The sequence below is a fragment of the Rattus norvegicus genome, chromosome 17 (genome assembly GCF_021556685.1).
Source record: "Rattus norvegicus strain SHRSP/BbbUtx chromosome 17, alternate assembly SHRSP_T2T, whole genome shotgun sequence".
Lineage (NCBI taxonomy): Eukaryota > Metazoa > Chordata > Mammalia > Rodentia > Muridae > Rattus > Rattus norvegicus.
In genome coordinates this window covers 23,596,528-23,616,177 of record NC_141550.1, presented here as the reverse complement: position 1 = coordinate 23,616,177, position 19,650 = coordinate 23,596,528, and the positions used below count along the sequence as shown (strand labels likewise).

General features: G+C 44.7%; 1 protein-coding gene across 6 annotated transcripts in view; it reads right to left on the bottom strand.

Moving 5' to 3' along the window:
* The window catches only part of Mak (male germ cell-associated kinase), a 47,825-nt gene extending 41,309 nt beyond the window's left edge, over nucleotides 1-6,516 (bottom strand). For 3 of the 6 annotated variants that reach the window (XM_087589871.1, XM_087589873.1, XM_087589875.1), the window contains exon 1: nucleotides 6,320-6,516. The gene's annotated coding sequence lies outside the window, so the exon portion shown is untranslated. 6 annotated transcript variants of the gene reach the window in all.
* Between the last annotated feature and the right edge of the window lie 13,134 nt (nucleotides 6,517-19,650).

Sequence of the window (19,650 nt, the reverse complement as noted above, 5' to 3'; positions counted from 1 at the left end):
GTATGGTCCCTTACTGCATTTATTGGTCAAGTGGCTACAGAGCTTTCAAGTCTCCAGTTTGAGGTTGTCCATGAAGTAACCACTCTCAGATCTGTGGGGGACTGTACGTGAGGTTTTCTACTTTTGGGATTACAGCCTAACACAAAGATGTTAGGTTCTGTAACATGACGGACTTCCTATTTCTGGATTGGATGCTCAATTTATTAAGCAGTCAGATGAGAACAGTATTGGCAGACAAAGATCTAGCAAAAATTCGTCAACATGTATGTGAAACTTGCCAGAGTATGGGATGCAAACATTTCTGTATTTTTAAAAAGCAATATGGCAGTCACATCTATGTCACCGATGCCTTCGAGTAGCATCCCCATGTACCTGCAGACAAATATGCAGAAGTATAAAGGAAGTATACTTTATATATATACTTATATGGGAAGTATAAAGAACAGAGCAGACAGAGAGGGCGAGGGCTCCTGTCATTCCTGCTACAAATGAATCCACAGAACCCTATTTTAAAAATTTCATTTTTCCAGATAGGGTTGCCCCGGAATGGTTCTGGTGGTCCCTTAGGCCTCGGTAGGTCTTGATTTTATAATTACGTTTGGACAAAACAAGGCGCAGCCTAACCATGCTCTCTGTAGCAAGGATGCTCGCTGGTTCCCGCCATTGTTCTGCTTTTATTCTGCATTTCAAGAGACCGTCTTTCAACACGTGTCTCTGACCGCTCTTGGCTTTCAGAAATCTCTCACTGAGCTGGAGACTCTATGCTGAGTCTTCAAATATCACCCTTAGAAGACAGCTTACTTAAAATGTCCCTTACAGGTCAGTCCTTCCTTCCAGGGTGACTTCCCTCCTGCTGTAGCACTTTTCACTCTGAGGTAACACACAGAGAGGCCAACAAGGATGTGTGCTAGCTGTCAAAGTCCCCATGGATTTGGAAAGCAGGCTTTCTGAGCCCTCTCACCGTTGACGAGCGCACACGCCACGGCAAAGTCACGTGGTTCCTTGTTTTCAGGGTTTATCTGGAATGCTGTGAGGTTTTTAGATCATGGGGAGTGTCTATGGATTTAACATTTTTCAGATAGGAAATATTTTCTTCAAAGATACACAGAAACAGTTAGGCTATGAAACTCCGTAGTGAGACTTTGCATTTGTAAGATGCCATTTATATTTAGGGTTTCTTTGTCTTCCTCAGCTTATGTCTAGGTGGAAGGTTCTAAGGACAACAAGTGACTTTTGGTTTGCCTGAGAAAAAGAAGAGACAGTTTTCCTAAACGATCTTTATGTTATACAAAGATACCAATCAAAATATCACGGTATCAATGTAGAAAAATTACTGTAGAAACTACATCTAAAGTATAGATTTAAAAAAGATTTGTGTTTGATGTATACTAATGTATGTGGGTGTTTTGTCTGCATGTACGTCTGCACACCAGAAGAAGGCATGGCATACTATGGGACTACAGTTATAGACTCTCCAAGCCCACATGTGGGTGCTAGGATTTGAACTCAAGATCTTTGGAAAAGCAGCCAGGGCTCTTAACTGACAAGCCATCTCTCTAACCCTAATGTTTCTTAACTGAAATGTTTTTTCCCCCCTTTCCCACACGAACAAACACAACTCTGAAAGGTGTTTTGTGGTACTTGTTCTGTTTTGGACCATGTGCTATGATTTAGGGGCACACAGACTAAGACACATTTGATTGTACTCCAGTTACTTTTGCAGCCGATCACAGCACTTCTGATTGCTGCCCTGTCTTCCCCCATCCCCCACCCCCATCCCTCAGCCCCCATCCCGACTCTCCATCCCCTCACCCCCCTCAGGAGAACATGCCTGTCTTCTGGGGAAATCAGTTCTTAAGAGGTCTATCAATCCTTTCTGGTTAAGTAACATTTATTTAGGCAGAGGGTTTTATCACAGCACTCCAGCTGTTAATAAGAATGTAAAACAAACCCACGGGGAGTTAATGAACTGTTTATGATCAAGGAGAATCAAGGACAAAGTCGACCTGATATTCAAGTGAGGCTTGAAAGTCTTTGTTTTCTGAGTATGATACCTAACTTATAACCTCCATTTTTTTTTTTTTGGCTTTAAAGTTGCTGCACTTCAAAAAGGACCAACCCCTTTGTTCCAAAGCTACACAGCCTCCGTAGCTCAACCATAAGACTCCTAGATACATCAGCATAAGAACCGTCAGTGGACAGGGGCCTGGGCTGTCAGTGGACAGAGGCCTGGGCTATCAGTGGACAGGGGCCTGAGGCTGTCAGTGGACAGGGGCCTGAGGCTGTCAGTGGACAGGAACCTGTGTCTGTCAGTGGACAGGAGCCTGAGGCTGTCAGTGGACAGGAGCCTAAGACTGTCAGTGGACAGGGGCCTGAGGCTGTCAGTGGACAGGGGCCTGAGGCTGTCAGTGGACAGGGGCCCGAGGCTGTCAGTAGACATATGCCTTGGATGTCAATGGATAGAGGTCTTGACTGTCCGTGGACAGAGACTTGGGCTGTCAGTGGACAGAGACCTGGGCTTTCAGTAGACAGAGGTCTGGGCTGTCAGTGGACGGAGGCCTGAGCTGTCAGTGGACAGGGGCCTGCTGGGCTGTCAGTGGACAGAGACCTGAGACTGTCAGTGGACAGAGACCTGAGACTGTCAGTGGATAGGGGCCTGTGGCAGGCAATGGACAAGGGCCTATGGTTGGCAGTGACAGGGACCTATGGTGCCAGCCACACGCTACCTTGAAACTTAGAGTTGCACCTGGATCATCCTGATTTCTGGAAAGATACTAAAAAGTTCCTGGAAGCAGTGAAGAGAAACAAAGTTTTAGACACTAGAACCTGGAAGGTTTAGCCAAAAAACATCCACAGGGAAGCATTGCCATAAAAATAATGTAATTCCAGGGCTGGAGAGATGCTCAGTGGTTAAGAACACTTGTTCTTACAGAGGACCCAGGCTTAATTCCCAGCACCCACGTATCAGTTCACACCCCAGTTACATGTGGCATACAACACACAGGCATATGGGCAAGCACACCACTCATACACAGAAGATACAAATAAATCAATCTTCAAAATTAAAGTTTTACAGATGCACTTCTGAACTACACTGGTATGGGCACTGGTGTTGGCTCTATGATTAACAGGCAGCGTTTTGAAAGCATGAGGATCTGAGTGTGGATACCCAGCACCCACAGGAAAACCTTGGTGTGGTCACACATGCCTGTAACCCCCTGGCATTGGGAAACAGACAGGAGGACCCCTGGTGCACACGGACTTCTGGCCTAGTCCAGATTCAGGGGAGAGACCTGTCTTATGGGGACAGTGGGGAAGCAGGACACCTGGTCTCCTCTGGCCTCTGCACACACAGCGTACACACGGATAGAATGGTGGGATAGACATCCTTTTACTCAATTACTTTCCTGATAATGGCTAACGGAACACAAAGCATCGGGAGCATTAGGTCAAAGAGTCATGGAGGTGGTCCTGAGGAGGGACACACTGCTTTGGAAGGGACCAGAAAAGAGAGTGCTCACAAACAAAGACATAGGGGAGAGGGTGGGCTTAGGACAGCAGTACCCACGAGGGAGAAGCAGAAGGTAAGATTGTGCCAGAATAAGTAGCAAAACCCACTTAGCGCCCACTTCAGAAATGTCTGCCATCTTCTGATCACCATTCAGACCATCAACCACCGGCGCCACCACCTCCAAGTGGAGGACCACCCTGCCTACTTGTGCCCGGCGTTCACAGTCAGCAGACCACCCACCCAACGATGGCTCTCTCCTCTGGAAGCTGAACCATTTTTGAAGAAGCTGTTCTGCAAACTTAGTCTCTTAAGCCAAACTAACCAACCTCCAAATAAACGACGGGAATGAAAATTCTATTTTGAGGGCACTGGTGGAAGAGGCTGGACTTACATCTAAGGGTTGGCCAGTAGGGATCACAGCCACGTCTCAGTGGTGTGTTTGGGATGAGGTGAGATGGTGCAGATGTCAGTGGATATTTAAAAGGTCAGATCGGTGAGAAGCGGTCAGTTTGACACCTTGCCTCCTCCTTAGGTAAATCACCCTTGTGTCCTATGCCTCCTGTCAAATACTTTAGAAGGGCTTCACCTGAGTCACAGTAACTATAAAGTAAACAATTTTCAGGTCGGAAGGTACTTCCTGTCCCTTGCATCCTCTGAAGACATAGGGACAATGAGTCAACGAGAGGCGGCATGGCTGTGAAGGTAGCGTGCGTGCATGCGTGAGTGCAAGCATGCATGTGTGCGTGCCCGCAGACTAGAGATCAACCTCTGGTGTCCTTCAGGATGTGGTCGCTTTGCTGTTTTGTGACAGGGCCTCTCACTTGTTGAGGGCTTGCCGATCAGGCTAGGCTAGATGACCACGAAGCTTCATCTGCTTTTGCCTTTGAAACTGCAAAAGGGCGTGCCACCATGACTCCCTGCTTTTGGTTGGTTGGTTGGTTGGTTGGTTGGTTGTTCTGTAGATTGAACTCAGGTCCTCACATTTGTGTGGTGTGGGGCAAACACCTTCCCATTCCTGAAGGTAGAAATCAGTATTCACTGATTGCACTCAATAACGACTCTTGCCGCATGGCAAGCCCCCGAACTGATTACAGCTCAAAAAGCAGTGCATCTACCCTAAGAAAAGCACAAGCACCACCCACGGCTTTCTGTCTCACAGACAGTAACAGTGCTGTAAACCATTGGTGTAACACACCTGGTAAGGACTCGGACTTTACGACGGTTCAGCCGTAACACTCACTGACTTTCATGCCGCTTAAACAAATATTCTACGCTGACCTTAAAAAGGGCAATCATTTAGACTCTCAACCATAGAACCTTAATAAATATTCATTCTCTCGTATTTACTTTGATCAAACTGCACCATCACTGCTTAGATGCACGGTTACCGTAAAACCTCAACTAGCTAATAAGAGATTTAAATAGGATTAAGAAGGATTGTCGTGGAGGGCAGATGGAGGGGAATATGTGCCTGTCAGCCCCCCCAGCAGAGGTAAGGTCTGGAGAGTTCTGAGAAGAACACATCATTGGAATATTTCTAGGCTGTCATTAACTTTGTAAACAAAATTGTGGCATTGAGGAATTGCTGAATCAGCTTAAAAAAAAAAAAAAGAAAAGGAAAAACAAACCAAAGATTCCACCTTAGTCAAGAGACAGGCACACCTACAGAAATCAAAAGATTATTGTAAGGGGAAAAGAAAGATTCGTCCCTACCTCCTTCCCTTGCCCCTCTCCAGACTGGATCTCATGAAGCCCAGACTAGGTTAGTCACTCATGATACTTTTGAATTCTTGGTCTTCCTGTCTTTACCATCTAAGTGTTAGGACAGACAGCGCCGCCACACCAGGCAGGAAAAGATTCTGCCTCAGATTGTAGATCCACAAAGTTAGCTCTGTGCGAGCATTCGCAAATTGTTTACAAATTAATAATAGACCTACAGCACGGAGAGATCTAAGAACAGGCTGCCCAAGGCCAGCTCTGAGGAGAGGGGACGAGTATCCCTCCCCTGTCACTGCCCATAGGTTGGAAGTAACTTCTCCTCCTGCTACTACTTCTACTCCATTGGTAAAACAAGTGACCTCTGTTAGAATCCTTTACCATTACAACAAATGACATAGTGACAACGGATGACATTGCATAGTGACATAAATCCCTTTTCCTGAGCTCCATAGCTGTGCCTACATTAAAGGCCCAATCTGGCAGTAAAGAGCCAGTCTTTGTCTGGAGCCCTCTGATCCTTGGGAGTTAAGTCTGCAGGAGCAGATGTAATGGGGGTTGGGAACAGGGGATTCTGACCCTGGAGGGTGAATCTTCCGGGACTGAAGAGGGCAGCGAGGCAGCCCTTCTGTGCCCTGACTCAGTGTTCACCTGCATGCAACCTGGAATGCACCAAGGAGGGCTGGAGTCGGACCTTCTCCTTCTCCTTTCATTTCCACTTTATAAGATCGGAAACTAGTTGTGCTTCCCCGTACCACCCCCTATCCAGTCTCGCGCTTCACTCCTAAAAGTAGTTTCAATGCACCCCGAGCACCCTGAGGACGTGTAGGGGATCCAGGGCACCAGGCTCAGGCTAGGGGTCTCTCTGAAGAGGGGCTGGAGGACAGCACCAAGTCTTAGAGAGAGCCCTAGGGAGCCTGAGAGACTCTGGGGGAGACCTGGGGGACCCCTGGGAGCCCTCGGAGCTCCAGGGAGCCTGCGAGAACCTGGGGAATTTAGTTAGCGGAAGAGCCAGGCCCTTTCTCAGGTCTCCCACCCCAGGCCCGCCGCTCCGCCCTGGGACCCTCCTCCCGCTCGCTCGCCGGCCCATACCGGCGTCCAGGTCCCGCCTCCCAGCGGAGAGTAGCCCTGGCTGGTCTGGGCACCGAGGCCACATGCCCGGCGGCTTCGAAGCTTAGGTCGGGCTGGGTCCCGCAGCCTACTCGGGATTACCCGCCGGCGCGGGCAGCTTACCTCGATCGCTCCCTTGTGAAGCTCCAGCGCCTTGTGTGTTTCGTATCCTAGGAAACGGCCAGGGCGCGCCAGCCCGCGCGCCTAACCCGCTCACGCCACGCCCACCGAGGGCGGGGTCGAGCTGACGCACCACGCCCACCATCGTAAGCCTCGCCCCCGCGAAGACCGGATTCAGGGAACACCTGGCTAATCTATTATTCTGTCAATCTTTTTTGGTCGCTGTATTTTTTTTTAAATGACTAATAGTGTTTATTTATTCTTGAAACATTTTTCATTATATAAATTGTCCACTTGAAACTAAAAGGGACTTTCTAGATTTTTTTTTTTTTGTTGGCTTTCACAATGTAAGGTAACTTAGATCTTGTTAGGAAATAGATTGAAACTGACAAGCTACATCCCTTTGTTCCACTGGCACAAAGAAGCAACACTTCACCACCGCGAACAAACTCTATGTGACTACGGCTTAAGAACTAGATTTCCAATGATATGCGAATCAAGACAGGAACTAACACACAAATGCTGGACACCTTAAAACTGAATAGATCATGCGTCAAATACTGCAGAATAAGCTAAGTCTGCCTTTAAAGGGATCTGTTTAATCCTATGCGAAGTAATTTGCATAGCTTGCCTGTCATATGGCTTTAATAAATGAAGACACTGAGTTGCGCACATGAGGCATTCATTATGAGCTAGGACAGGGACAATAAAATAAATCACTGGGGATGGAAGAGGGAGTAACAGTGGCGATGGGCATGAAAGTATAGTGTGATCATGTCGGACAATGAGGACAAGAAGAATAGGCAATGCTCACAACGAGAGAGTTAACTCTTGAAAATCAACTTTTTCTTTTCTTTTTGAGATTATAATAAGTATATCCTTTCCTTCCCCTTTCTCCCTCCAGACCCTCCCATATCAGCCTCCTGCTTCTCTTTCAAATTCATGGCATCTTCTCATTAGTTGTTGTTACTTGCAAATACACATACACACAAATGTTTCTAAATATAACCTGCTCAGTCTAGATAATGTAACTCGTATGCATGTTTTCGGGGCTGGTCATTCAAAGCTGACAACAGGTGTGCTCTTCCCTGGCAAAGACCAGTTCTTCTACTCTGTGTTCTTTTGTTACCTGGAGTTCTTTGTGTATGGTTGAGACCTTGTGGTTTCCCCCCAATCCTTCCACCCAATCCTCCGACCTAGTCTACTTCAACATGTCTACTGTAAATGTCCTGTCACATTTAAACAGCCATGCCGGTGAGTCTCCTGGCCTCTGACTTCACTAGAAGACACAGGCTCACAGCACACTCTCTAATCCTCTGGCTCTGACAGACTTTCTATCCCCTCTCCTGCAATGTTCCTTAGATACTGGAGTTGTGTCATAGATGTGTCCACTAGGACACACAACTTTGTGTTTGATTGCTTGTGGTTTTCTGAAACGATCTCATCTCTTGCAAGGAGATGTTTTCCTGATGAGGGATGAGGACTTGCCTGGAATTCACCATGTAGCCCAGGCTGGCCTAGAAAGGAGAGTCTTGATTACTTTTTCCAGAATTTGGTTGGCTTGCCCTCGGCTTTACTCTGTTAAATCTTGATTCACTAAATCTCGTTCTCAGGCTGCATAGCCTGTGAGAGGCCTTGTGCTTGTGCTTTATACACCGCCTTGGGTACTCTTGCATTTCAGATTCTTACATTGGACACTTTCTTGGGTCTGTTCTTCTCCCCCAAGACTTCTTAAGTCTACTTTCATTCATTAAGAGAACGCACAGGGTTAGACAGCGGTGTGGTAAAACCAGGGAGACGAAGGTGTGACAAACGAGTGAACAGCAACTAGTGTAGAGCGAGAGGAGGGGACACTGGTGGCACTGGAAAAACCCAAGCGAGCCCTGAGTCAGGAGCAGGGAGGGAGAAGCAGTGGCTTGTCAGGGATAACTCTGTTAGGCACCACTGGGAAGAGGGTCGAGGTAGATAAACAGACCTTATCACAGCTTATAGTGAAGCAGGCAGATGAAGGAAAAAGTATGTTGGGCAGGCCTGGTGGAACATACCTTTAATCCCAGCCCTCAGGAGAATGAGGGGAGAAGATTGAGAGTTTTAGGTTAGACAGGGCTACACGGTGTCTTAAACCTGGTAGGATGATGTATGACTATAAATCCAGCACTGGGGAGGTGGAGGTGGGAGGGTCAAGAATTCAAGGCTAGCCTCAGCTACATCCTGAATTTCCAGGGCAGTCTGGGGTACATGAGATGATCAATAACATGAAGCAAAATACCCCCTCAATTCAAAAAGCCCAAACAAAAACAAAAACAAAAGAAAATAAAACAATAACAACAACAAAACCAAAACAAAACAAGAAAAAAAAAAACAACGTTAGATCAGAGAGGTCTTACTATGGGGAAGCCTACTCCCCATATGAAGTATGCATGAGCGGTGAACCAGTAAATCCCCCAAAATGACGTTCCGATTTACATTTTACCTAGGTGAGCGAGCATAGAAGAGGATGGTGCACCAGAGCTTCCAGGGACTAAGCCACTACCTAAAGACTATACATGGACTGACCCTGGACTCTGACCTCATAGGTAGCAATGAATATCCTAGTAAGAGCACCAGTGGAAGGGGAAGCCCTGGGTCCTGCTAAGACTGAACCCCCAGTGAACGTGATTGTTGGGGGGAGGGCGGCAATGGGGGGAGGATGGGGAGGGGAACACCCATAAAGAAGGGGAGGGGGAGGAGTTAGGGGGATGTTGGCCCGGAAACCGGGAAAGGGAGTAACACTCGAAATGTAAATAAGAAATACTCAAGTTAATAAAAATAAATAAATAAATAAATAAAAAAGAGGATGGTGCAGGACCGAGTGGGATGTCTGGAGGCCAGAAGAGAAGAAGGGGGAAAAAACCGATGGGATCCAAAGAGAGCAGAGAGGTAGGAGAGGACACAGAACGCAGGGAGACATAGGTGTTAAAGCAGGCGGGACCGTCTACTCTAGATCAGGTGGTGCTATGGCTAGGATGAACAAGAGAGGAAGATCTGAGGGTGAATGAAGCGTGTAAACAACGAGTCTGGTTTGATACTCAATTCGAGACGGCAAGAGGGTCGGAGGTGTAAATGCTGGGTCTCTGGCGCTGTGGATGAAGCAGTGAATGTGATCATTAAGTTGTAAAGCTGCAAGAAGAACAAAGGTCCGAGGGTCTGGGAAAGCCCGTATTTAAAAAAAGGATAATGGGAAAGAGGAAGCGACAGAGGGATGTGGGGTATTTCATGAGGACAAGAGGACATCAGGGAAGACAAGAAGGAGCGATGAAAAAAAAAAAAAAAAACCGAGATAGTGTGTGGCAGCTTAGAGTACGGCCTGAGCATCTGCCGGAAACAACCCGCATGCTTAAAGCACGGCTTTATCCCATTGGTGCCACAGGAAGAATCGAGTCTCTCAGCGTTCACTCGCCCTTCTCAAAGGAGCCTGGTGCCCACACAGCAGTCCCAGACCCATCGCAAAGACCAAGGTGACCAAAGGCAAGGCCCACAGCAGCCAGCAGACCAAGGCTTCACCAAGCAGCAGGTCTGAAGGAGAGATGAGATTATCCAGGAACTGTGGCTGGTGTAGTGCCCAGCCGGTAAGTTCTTGGTACCAGCATAAGGACACGAGTTAGGCTTCTTAGAAGTCCCATAAACACCGGGTGAGGCAGTGCAGGTCTACAAACCCAGCACTGTTGCCTGGGACAGGGGTGGGGAGTGAGAGAGAATTGATTCCTGAAGACCCCTGGCTAGCGGGTCTAAGCAGACGGTGCACTCCAGCTCAGTGAGACCCTATCTCAAAAAACAAGATGTAGAACGGAAGAGAGACATTAAGTTCTGGTCTCCACATATTTATTGTACTCAGTGGGTGAACACACACACACACAGATAAACACACATACACATACACACAGATATACGCACACTCATACAAATATTCATACACACAGAGACAGACACACAGACATAGACACACAGACACATGTACATACAGATACAGAGAGACACACAGACACATGCACACACAGATACACAGACACACACAGGCACATATACACGCAGATACACAAACACACAAATACACTCACAAACACAGAGGCAGACAGATGTACACAGACACAAACACACGAAGAAATAGAGAGGCACACACAGATACACAGACACACACAGACATACACAAACACAGCACACACACACATATATACACACCAACACCCACAGACACACATATACACACACAAATGCACGTAGATACACACAAACACAAGCACACAGACACACAGATACACACACACACACAGACATATACACAGACACATGGGATCGGACATTTTACCAACAGTGGGCATAGTATAAAATAACTTCTAAGGGCAACACTTTAGGGCAAGGAATGAAACACCAGGAGTGAGGGTGGTTCAGTAATATTTTGGTGTTGGAAAGAATGGGCTAAGCCAGTAGATAGCATTGGCTCTAAGTGTTAATACCAGACCTGGGGATTTGAAGATCCTTACAGTGGTTACAATTAATAGCTTCAGTCTCTGTTAGATGTGAAAGATAAATTTCAGGACTACCCAGGGCTTTCCTTGCCTTGGACTTGGAATTAGCTGCTCACTAAATACTCTTGTGTTTCCTTTAAGTAAATGTGGGTGTTTGGAAACCCCGGCCCCCACTGTTTGCATGTAAATTACTACTTGAAGCGGCTTTCTGGCTTTCCGAGACCAGAGTAAGAAAGCGGGTTTTAACAAATCATCTGTTCATCTGGCCCTCCATGCTGGCATCGAGTGTCTGAACACGAATTCTATCAAGCAGTTCATTTGTAGGGGAATTATTGCAGCAATGCACTGAAGAGAGTCACATTTAGATACACGCCTTAACAACTTGTTCCACAAAGTCAAGATTCCTTTACACATTCATTTATGCTTAGAATACATCCCACAGAAAGTGTGCTGTACCATTCTGTTTGCAAAAGTTACTTCCAATTTTTTTTTTGTTTTGACTTATATACCTGAGGTCGGGTACATTTATTTCTAGTTGTATTTAGTTTTAGTGTTTCCAGCCTATGCATGTGGTGGGAGAAATGGGACAGAATGTTTGGAAAGAAAATTACAGGAAGAGCAGCTTGGGCATGGGGGATTTAGAGTCACAGAAGTGCTAATTCTCCTAAGCTGGTCTAGAGTCAACCGATCCCCATGACACCCTGGAAGGGGTTCCCCAACAATTTAATAAACTGATTCTTATTGATAGCTGGAGCTGGTAGTATATTCTTGTAATCCCAGAAGTCTGGAGGCTGACACAGGAGGGTCTTGAGTTCAGGGCTAGCCTGGGTTACGTAGTGAGCTCAAGGATAGCCTGAAGTATAAAGTGAGATTGTGTAGAACAACATTAGGGGTTAAGAAGGAGGAGCTGGTGAATTTGATCAATGCAGACGTGAATGTCATTGTCAAAGAACAAACAATAAAGTTAACCACCAACCAAATAAACAGCCCACTTTGAATACTTAAATGAAAGGCCAGATAGGGCTAAGATGCTCCATGGTCACGTGATCTGCAATAACTCATTGAACTTGTGTCCCTCTCAGAATGATGGCGCCCATCTCTACAGCTGCCAGGGAAGGAGCTTGAGGTAAGAGAGTGCCTGGAACTCACTTTGAGGCCACTACACTCTCAGCCCCCTCCCTCCTCTTATGATTTTTTATTTTGAGACACATGTGATATTGGTTGACACGAAGCTGAAAGCCACCCAGAGCAGACATGAAGATGCTCATCAATTATACATCTCCGAAGCGTAATATGGAATGGGTTGGAAAAACTTTTTATTTTTAGAAAGGATCAGAGGTAGCCCAGGCTAGCCTTGAACTCTCAGTGTAGAAGGTGGGACTTGAACGGCCGATCTTCCTGCCCTGGAGAACCCAGTTTGGGAAGGGGAAATGCCGATTTCCACTAAGCTTTTCTGAGGGTGCACTCTATGGTCACATAGCCCATTGGTTTTGGAGTAGAACAAACTTTGAGAGCGATCTAACTTCCTGTCACTAGACCTCTCCTTCCACTGTCTCCCACTAGTGACACACATACTGGGCTTAAATATTTCTCCCCCTCCTCCTCCCCTCCCCCTCCTTCTCCCTCAACCCTCCTCCTCCCCCCACCCCCTCTCTTTCTCTCTGTGTATGTGTGTGTGTGCGTGTGTGTGCTTATATGTGCAGGTGCACATTCCCACTCCCACTCAGAGGTCAAAGGCGAACACACCAGGCCCCCCCCCCTCTATCGGTCTCTGACATTACTTCCTTTAGTCGTTGTCTGTCACTGAACCTGGAGTTAAGCTGTGGGCCAACAATCCTTCTGACTCCGCTCCCCACAGCACTGGGGTCACACACACATTTGATGTGGATTCTAAGGATTTGAGTTAGGTTCCTGGCGCTTTAACAGCAACCGCTGCCTCCCTGAGCTGTCTCCTCAGCCTCTACAGGGTCCAAACCTTTAACAGAGAAACACTGGAGACCCAAACTGTAGTACTTGATCGCAATTTTTCATCTGGGCTTACTCCATGCACGCACCATCTTCCCTGGGAAAGGATGTTCATCCCAACTACAATTACGTAGAGTACCAAGGCTGTTGCTATTCTTTTTAATTTTGGTTTAAGCTACATATTCTTGTCACAAAGATGTCAGTTTTAAGAAAACTGGGCAATCTTATTTACATGCTATATCAGAAGTAGCCACAAGGTGGCATTGTTCTACAAGCTCCTCTCCCTCTCCCTCCTCTTCCAATCATTCATCCATCCATCCATCTTTTCTCGATTCCTTTCTTTCTAGGCTCCTCTCTCTCTCTCTCTCTCTCTCTCTCTCTCTCTCTCTCTCTCTCTCTCTCTCTCTCTCTTTCTCTCTCTCTCTCTCTCTCTCTCTCTCAATGGGAAACTTACACAAATCTATTTGTGGAGAAGTTTTGCTTTTTTTCATTCGTTTTTGATTTATTGAATACTTCATATATGAGTACACTATATTTAAATTTTTTGCATACCCCCTCCTTCCTCAAATTACTGCCTTGTACTCTCCTAAACCTCTCTTGAATTTATGACCTCCTTTTCTACAATAATTCTTATTATGTATATTCTGATACAGGGTCTCACTTTGTAATCCAGGCTGGGCTAGAGCTCACCAAATAGCCCAAGACAGTTTCAAATCACAGCGATCTATCTGCCTTAGCTTCCAGAGTGCTAGGATTACTCGTGTGAGCCACCGTGCCTGGTTAGGTATTTGCTTTTCGTTTCTTCTTTAATTGAAAGTGGTGGGTTTTTTCACATAATACACCCTGATTAGTTTCCCTTCCTCTGTTCTTCACATTTTCCCCCTTCCATCCAGATCCACTCTCTTTCTGTCTCTCATTAGAAACAAACAGGGCTCTAAGGGATAATAATAAAATAAGGTAAAATAAAATGTAATATAGTAAGATAAGCCAAACACTAACACATCAGAATTGGACAAAACAAAGGGATACAAGAAAAGGAACCCGAGAAGGCATAAGAATCTGAAACTCACTCAGGAATCCCACAAAAACACCAAACTGAACGTCATAATGTCCATGCAGAGGACCTGGTGCAGACCTGTGAACGCTCCGTCAGCCTCTGTGAGTTCAGATGAGCTTTGCTCAGTTGATTTAGAGAGTCCTGTTTTCTTTGTGTCCTCTCTGCCCTCTAGAGATTACACTCTCTCTGCCTCCTCTTCCTCAGGGTTTCCAGAGTCCCGAGGGGAGAGATTTGGTAGAGACACCCATTTAGCACGAAGGGTTCCGAGATCTCTCAGTCTATGCACATTATCTGGCTGTGGGTCTCTGTATTTGGTCCTGTCTGCTGCAGGAGGGAGCTTCTCTGACGATGGCTGAGCAAGACAGTGATCTGAGTGTCATTAGAAGTCATTTCGTTGATGCTTCCTTTTAGTAGATCAGTAGTGTTTTGGTTTCCCTAGGTCCTGGAGCTATCAAGTCTAGGTTCTTGGTCAGCTGTGGGAGTTTCCTGGTGGAACTGTTAGGATCACTTATACATACTAGCATATCACTTGCAAACAAAGATACTCGGAGTTCTTCCTTTCCAATTTGTACCCCCTGATCTCCTTCAGCCCATTGTCTATTGCTGTAGCTAAGACTTCAAGTGCTATATTGAATAGGTTTGGAGAGAGTGGACAACCTTGTCTCAGTCCAGATTTTAGTGGAATCGCTTTGAGTTTCTCTCCATTTAAGTTGATGCTATGGGCTCGCTGTAAATTGCCTTCATTATGTTGAGGTGTGTCCATTGTATCCCTAGTCTCTCCAGAACTTTCATCATAAAGGGGTGTTGGATTTTGTCAAAGTCCTTTTCTGCCTCACGTGGTTTTGGGCTGTCAGTTTGTTTATGTGGTGGATTACATTGATGGATTTTCATATGTTGAACCATCCCTGCATCCCTGAGATGGAGCCTATGTGATCATAGTGGATGGCCTCTTAGATGTTCTTGGATGCGTTTTGCAAGTATTTTATGAGAATTTCTGCATCTATGTTCCTAAGGAAAAGTGTCCTGTAATTCTTTCTCTGTAGGATCTACATGTGGTTCATGTATCAGGGTAACTGTGGCCTCATAAAATGAAATGGGCAATGTTCCTTCTGTCTTATTTTGTGGAATAGTTTGAGGAGTATTGGCATTAACTCTTCTTTGGTAGAATTTAGTGCCGAAACCTTATGGCCCTGGCCTTTGTTTTGGTTTTGTTTGTTTTCTTCCCATTTAATGACTGCCTATATTTTACTAGGGGCTATAGGTTTGCTTATCTGGTCTTGATTTAACTCTGGTAAATGGCATATATTAAGAAAAATATCCATTTCTTTTAGAGTTTCCAATTCAGTGAAGTGTAGGTTTTTAAAATACATCCTATGATTCTCCGGATTTCCCCACTGTTAGTCCCCTTCTCATTTTTCATTTTGTTAATTTGGATATTTTCCTCACTGCCTTTTAGTTAATTTGAATAATAATTTGATTTTCTCAAAGAAAAAAACCAAGTCTTTGTTTTATTGATTCTTTGCATTGTGTTTTGTTTCTATTTTATTAATTTCAGCCCTGAGTTTGATTATTTTTGTCATCTCCTCCTTTTGGGTATGATTTCTTTCTTCCTTCCTTCCTTTCTTCCTTCCTTTCTTTCTTTCTTTCTTTCTTTCTTTCTTCCTTCCTTCCTTTCTTTCTTTCCTTCTTTGTTATTGTTCTAGAGTTTTTGGTGTGGTGTTAAGTTACTAATATGAGATTCCCCCCCTTTTTAATGTAGGCACTTAGTACTATGAACGTGCCTTTTAGAACTGCTTTCAATGTGTCCCATAAGTTTGAGTATGTTGTGTATTTATATTCATTCAATTCTACACAGCTTTAAATTTCTTTCTTAATTTTTGTTGTGACCCATTTTTCATTTATTAGTGTTTTTCATTTGCATAAATTATAAGCGTTCTGTGGTTTCTGTGGCTGAAATCCAGTTTTAATCTGTGTTGGTCAGGTAAGATCCAGGGTGTATTTCAGTTTTCTTGTAATCGAGGAGATTTGCTTTGGTCTAAGTATGTGGTATTTGGGAGAAAGTTTCATGAGGTCCTGAGAAGACATATGCTTTTGTGTTCAGATGAAATAGTCTGTAAATATCTAGTCAGTCCATTGGGTTTATGGGATCAGAGGGCTCCAGCATTCCTCCATTTAGTGTTTGTCTGAATGACCTGTCTTAACCACCTAGCCATCTCTCCAGCCCCTTGGATGACGTCTGTTAGTAAGAGTGGAGTACTGCAGTCTCCCACTATTAGTGTGTGATGGTCAATATGACATTTAAGCTGTAGTAGTGTTTCTTTTATGCATTTGGGAGACCTTGTGTTTGGTCGTAGATGTTAAGAATTGCAATGTCCTCTTGGTGAAGTTTCCTTTGATGAGTATGTAGTGTTCTTCCCTCTCTTCTGATTAGTTTTGGTTTGCAGTCTATTTTGTCAGATATTAAAACGGCTACTCTAGCTTGCTTCTCAGGTTCATTTTACTGGAAAATCATTTTCCATCCCTTTACCCCGAGGTAATGTCTATCCTTGAAGCAAAAGTGTGTTTCTTGGATGCTGCTGAAGGATGGATTCTGTTTTTACATCCATTCTGTTAGTCTGTGTCTTTTTAGTTTGGAATCAAGACCATTGATACGAAGAGATATTAATGAACAGTGCTTGTTGATTCTTATTATTCTGTTGTTGTTGTGGGACTCTGTGTGTGTGTGTGTGTGTGTGTGTGTGTGTGTGTGTGTGTTCCCCCTCTTTTGATTGGCCAGTCTGGGATTATTTATTCTAGAGTGTGGTTAGCCTCTTTAGGCTGGACTTTTCCTGCTAGCGCTTTCTGTAGGGCTGGATTTATTGATAGCTATTGCTTAACTTTGGTTTTTATCATGGAGTGTCTATTTTCCTGTTTTGTGATTGAAAGTTTTGCTGGGTATAATAGTCTGAGATGGCATCTGTGGTCTCTTGGAGTAGTCTAACTGTCCAGGCCCTGCTGGCTTTTGGAGTCTCCACTGAAAAGATCTACTAGAATCATGCCTAGTAGGTCTGCATTTATACATTGCTTAGTCTTTCCCCCTTGCAGCTTTTAACCTTCTTTCCTTGTTCTGTACACTTAGTGTTTTAATTACTATGTTAGGAGGGGACCTTCTTTTCTGACTCCCATGTATTGGTGTTCTGTATGCTTCATGTACCTTACATCATCTCCTTCTTTAGGTTAGGGAAATTTCTTCTGTGATTTTTTTTTTTGAAAATATTTTCTGTGCCTTTGATCTGGGCCTCTTCTTCCTGTTGATTTGGTTTTTTTCATAGTATCCCAGATTTCCTGGATGTTTTGTGCCAGAAATTTTTAGATTTTAACATCTTCTTTGGCTAAGTTAACCATTTCTCCTATCGTGTCTTCGATGGCTGAGATGATCTCTTCCGTTGCTTGTAGTCTTTTGGTGGAGCTTGCCTCTCAGGTTCCTGGGTTGAGTTCTTAAACTTTTCATTTCCAAACTTCCCTCAGTTTGGGTTTTCCTTATTGATTCTATTTCTACCTTCAGGTGTTGAACTGTTCGTCATTTCCTTCCGTTGCTAGTTTGTGGCTTCACAGATTTCTTTAAGAAATTTATTCATTTCCTCTGTAAGTAACTCTACTGTATCCAGAATGGCTATTGTAAGGTCTCCGTCTCGTGCCTCAGCTATGCTGCAGTTCTCAGGTTGCGCTGTGGTGGGGTTGCTGGGCTGTAGTGAAGAGAGAGCATCCTGGCTGACACTGATTGTGTCTTTATCCCGACATCTAGGCGTCCGGGACTGGGACAATTTTAATTCTAGGTGCTGATATCTGGTCTCGTCTTTGTTGTGCGTGTCTTGTCGTTTGGTTTCTGTTGAATTCTCTAGTCCTTGGAAGAGTGTGTGGCTGTGTGTTGCCTGGTAGGAAATTCCAGGATCCTGCCAGCTGTGACCAGTAGGTAAAATGTGTTTCTAGGTTTTGGGAGCTGACATTTAGGAGTGGGAGTGGTCTTGGAGGGAGGCTCCAGGGTCCACAGGAAGGAGGAAAGCAGGGCGTTTCACCAGGATCTGCTTAGTCTCCTGGGAATAGGGGCGGAGTGACAGAGACCACAGCAGGTGGTCTGCTATAGAGCTGGGGATGACACTAGGGGAATGGATTTGGATGAACGGAGGGAGAGGTGAAGTCTGCCTTTAGCCTTCCTGCTTCTCTGGCAGGAGTGGTGAAATTCTTTTCCGAAAACCATTTGCAATAATCACCTGTCTTTTTAAGAAAATCAATGTTCTAACATGTTACGGTTTCCCTGATCAGGAATGGGTTTCCCTCAGATTCTTATTGATAATTAATCATTTGCAATAAATGTAATAAAGAATGATTAAGTAGATATGTAACTATTAACATCCAGTGGGTGACTTTTCTATTAATCTGTTTCACTTTATAAACCATATATAACCATAGAATGTAAGAAAGTCAAGTAAACTATGTATCTCCCTACAGCTCATTTTGGTATCATTAAGATTTTTCTTTTTTAAGTTAACCTTTTTAAAAATTGAATTATAATTACATCACTTTACCCATTTCTGTTTTCCCCCTTTAACCCTTCCTTAACCCCTACATTCTCTTAAATTTCTGGCCACATTTTTAGATTATTACACACACACACACACACACACACACACACACACATGTATGTGTGTATATACATATGTATATATGTATGTATGAGTATATGTAGGTTCATACATATATAAATATAGCCAGCTGAGTCTGTATCTTATGTATATATGATTTTAGAGTTGACCACTTTGTAATGGAAAATCAATTTGGTGGTTCATCCGGAGGACAGGCTAATTCTTCCTCTCTGCAGCCATTGGCTGCCTGTAGTTCTTGTCTATGAATGTAAAGCCCTGAGATTTTTTTTTCCCGTTCCTTGTCAACATGTCTGCTGGTGTTGTCATCTTGAGGTCTTGTTTAGGCAGCCACGTCATTGAGGAGTTGTGAGAGTAGCGTCCCTCTCATTTACAGGAGGTACAATTTAGAGTCTCTGTCTCTTACAATATTTTTATCCCTTTTCTAGGTTGTTCCCTGAGCCTTAGATGTAGGAGTTGAATTGTAAATATATCCACTGGGGCTGCACTCCCCACAAGCCACTCATCTCTACCCTGTAACCAGTTGTGTTTTTCTGTTATGGTCTCTGTTTTCTATACACAGAAACAGAAGGGTGAGCTCTATACTTGAAAGGATGTGTTTAGAGTGCAGTTAGAAATTATGGCACTTTAATAGAGAGGTTCTCTTCTAAGTTCTACAACCTCACGAGCATCAGATCCTTGGCTAGATTTCCCTTCTGCTAAGTGTCTTAGTGAAGGTTTTACTGCTGTGAACAGACACCGTAGCTAAGGCAACTCTTATAAAGACAACATTTCATTGGGGCTGGCTTACAGGTTCAGAGGTCCAGTCCATTATCATCAAGGTGGGTACATGGCAGCATCCAGGCAGGCATGGTGCAGGAGGAGCTGAGAGTTCTACATCTTCATCTGAAGACTGCTAGTGGAAGACTGACTTCCGGGCAGCTACAATGAGGGAGGGTCTTAAGCTAACACCCACAGTGACACACCTACTCCAACAAGGCCACACCTCCTAATAATGCCCACCCCCTGACCAAGCATATACAAACC